At 43.5% G+C, this 3,563-nt stretch overlaps 1 non-coding gene across 1 annotated transcript; it reads left to right on the forward strand.

The window, feature by feature from the left end:
* Positions 1-3,157: 3,157 nt before the first annotated feature.
* LOC132629542 (small nucleolar RNA R71) lies at positions 3,158-3,264 on the forward strand. Its single transcript, XR_009578313.1, has one exon. It is a non-coding gene; the product is annotated as a small nucleolar RNA R71 (small nucleolar RNA).
* Positions 3,265-3,563: the final 299 nt, after the last annotated feature.

Here is a 3,563-nt window from a genome sequence, read left to right on the forward strand (position 1 = left end):
TTCTCGTCAAAATTGAATTTGGACTCTTTTTCCAAGAGTTTGCACATTGGGTTTGCAATTTTAGAGAAGTCTTTGATAAACCTCCTATAGAATCCGGCGTGTCCCAAGAAACTCCGAACTCCTTTTACTGATATGGGCGGAGGGAGTTGTGAAATCACATCGATTTTGGCTTGATCAACCTCAATCCCTCTTTCTGAAATCTTATGCCCAAGTACAATTCCCTCATTTACCATAAAATGACACTTCTCCCAGTTGAGGACGAGGTTTGTCTCCTCACATCTTTGCAGCACCCGATCGAGATGGTCTAAACATTCATCGAATGAATCTCCCACCACAGAGAAGTCATCCATGAATACTTCAAGAAAGTTTTCAACCATGTCGGAGAATATGGACATCATGCATCGTTGGAAAGTAGTCGGGGCATTGCAAAGACCAAATGGCATCCGGCCGAAAGCGAATGTCCCATAGGGACAAGTGAAAGTAGTCTTTTCTTGGTCTTCCAATGCAATGTTGATCTGGTTGTATCTTGAGTACCCATCCAAGAAACAATAATAAGACCTTACCAGCTAGCCGATCAAGCATTTGATCAATAAAAGGCATAGGGAAATGATCTTTGCAAGATGCCGTGTTCAGCTTCCGGTAATCCATACACACTCTCCAACCGGTGACAGTTCTTGTCGGAATCAACTCATATTTTGAGTTAGGGACAACAGTGATGCCCCCTTTCTTTGGCACACATTGGACTGGACTTACCCATGGACTGTTGGCAATCGGGTAAACCACCCCAGCATCTAGCCACTTAATAATCTCTTTCTTTACCACCTATTGCATCGGTGGAGTCAATCTTCGCTGATGCTCAACACTTGGTGAACTTTCCTCCTCCAACTGAATTCGGTGCTCATAAATTCCAGAGGGAATCCCCCGGATATCTGCAATAGTCCAACCCAAAGCCCTTAAATGCTTTCTCAAGACTGCGATGAGTCTTTGAATTTGGCCCTCATTCAGAAGTGATGACACAATAACTGGAAGAGTAGTATTTGCTCCAAGAAACACATATTTAAGATGGGATGGAAGTTGTTTGAGGTCCAACTTCGGTGGCTCAATGATTGATGGTTTTGCTGGAGGAGTTGTTTGCTTCTCTAAATCAAGAGACAGTTTCTTGGGTTCATAAGAGTAAGACCCCAGACCGGTGAGTGAATTCACTGTCTCAATATATCCCTCCATTTGTTCGGCATCAAAATTCACCAAGACGGACAATAATGCTTCACTCAAGCATTCTTCCTCCATTTTAAATTCCACTGCTTCATCCACCTCATCAACATAGTTTATGACTGAAATACTTTGATAAGGACTAGGTAATTTCATGCCTTTGCTAGCGTGAAAAGTCACCTCCTCATCGTTCACCTGGAACTTGATCTCGTGCTTCTCGGAATCCATAAGAGCCCTTCCTGTCGCAAGAAAAGGTCTTCCTAAAATGATAGGAATTTCCTGATCAATAGCACAATCAAGAATCACGAAATCTGCCGACAGTAGGAATTCCCCGATTTGAACTAGCACGTCATCAACTACCCCCACTGGCCTTTTTATCGATCTGTCAGCCATCTGCAACCTCATGGTAGTTGGCCTTGGCATCGCTAGCCCCGATCTCTTGAACATTTCCAGGGGCATAAGATTTATGCTCGCCCCGTTATCACACAAAGCCCTGGCAAAATCCTGCTGCCCTATGGTGCATGGAATTGTGAATGCTCCAGGATCTTCCCTCTTTTGCACTGTGGTCTTGGAAAGAATAACACTAACGCGGTGAGTGATACCCACAGTGTCGTGTTTCAATGGATTCTTTTTCTTCGTTAAAAGATCCTTCAAATATTTAGCAAAGCCAGGCATTTCTTGGACAGCGTCCATGAAAGGAACGTTCATCGTCAACTGCTTGAGTTGATCATAAAATCGCAAGCACTTCTCATCTTCTGTTTTTCTCACTAGCCTTTGAGGAAAAGGAGATGAATATTTAAACAATTGGCTCAAAGGGCGAAGAACACCGGAAAGTTTTGCCTTTCCCCCTTCCTGTTTTTCTCCTTGTGCCTTGAGATTTTCAAGATTCTGCTCCTCTTCAGCCACAATAGGGACTTCCTCCTCTGCTTCTTCCTCTACAATAGCATCAGGTACATCAGGCTGCGCTTCTTCTTCAACAGTTGGTTCCAGATCAATCACCTTTTTATTAGCACCTTAAAGTATTTTTCCACTTCTGGTGCTAATAGCAAGTACATTCTCCACAGAGTTTACTCCACTACCTTTTGGATTTGGAACTGTATCACTCGGTAGTTGTCCCCGTTGAGGAGTATGCACTTCTCGGGAAAGGTCTCTGAATTGCGCTTCAAGCTTCTGAATGGAAGCTGAATGAGATAGTTGGACCTGAGACATTCCCTTGATTGTGCTCTCTGTTCTGTCTTGATTCATCAGCATTTTCTGCATCATACTTTTCAGTTCCGCAGAATCATTAGACGTGTTGCCAGCAGAGTTGCTAGCTGAATTATCTCTCCACTGTTGGGAATTAGATGCTTTCCCCCTAGGTGGGATGTAGGGGTTCGAGCTCTTGTTGCCATAATTATAGTTGTTGTAATTCCCTTGATTTGGATTGCCCTGATCATTTCTTCCATAATTGTTTCCTTGAAATTGTTGTTGAGGCTTTTGCCATGGGTGATTACCGGGACCTTGATAATTTTGCCTTTGATAGCCCCCTTGCGAGTTGTTGACATAATTTGCATCTTCATATTGTGGCTGCCCCTCTAGATAAGCTTCTTCAGAGACTTGGTACATTCCGGGAGCATGAGGTGGCATCTCCTCGACAACATTCACACCTTTGGCTTCTTTCTCCATAAGCCTCTTCGATAATAAATCCACGGTGGTTTGCAATTGAGCAAAAGCATGATCTGATTCATGATTTTCTTTGGCCACCGCGGCAGTAGAGGGACTACCATATGACAGGGTTTCACTATCACTAGAATGCCAAGCTTGGTTGTGGGTAGTAAGCTTGTCGAGCAACCTGGTGATGTTGACAAATGATTTGTCCATGAAGCATCCCCCAGCTGCAGTGTTGACAGCAATTTGATTCATGGTATCTAACCCCTTGTAGAATTTCTTGGTGAGGATAGCATCCGGAAATCCATGGGTCGGAGATTGAGCTAGATAATATTTGAAACGCTCCCATGCTGCATATAGTTGTTCCCCCGGAAGTTGTTTGAACTCAAAGATCTTGTCCCTAAGCTCAGCCTTTTTGCTTGGTGGAAACCACTTTTTCAAGAATATATTGGCTAACTCGTTCCAGGTATGAATGGTATTGCTGGGGAGCTTTTCATACCATTCCCTTGCTTGGCCAGCCAAGGAATATTTGAAGACTCGTAACCGCAGTGCATCAAAAGGAACAACACCTTGTTGAGAACATACATGCAGGAAATTCTTCAGGTGTCGGAGTGGACAATCCTCCGAAGAATTTCGGAAATAGCCTTCAAGTTTCAATAGCTGATAGATAGAGCTATCAATTTTGAAATTAGCATTTCCCGTTCTAG

This window comes from Lycium barbarum, chromosome 2, assembly GCF_019175385.1.
Source record: "Lycium barbarum isolate Lr01 chromosome 2, ASM1917538v2, whole genome shotgun sequence".
Lineage (NCBI taxonomy): Eukaryota > Viridiplantae > Streptophyta > Magnoliopsida > Solanales > Solanaceae > Lycium > Lycium barbarum.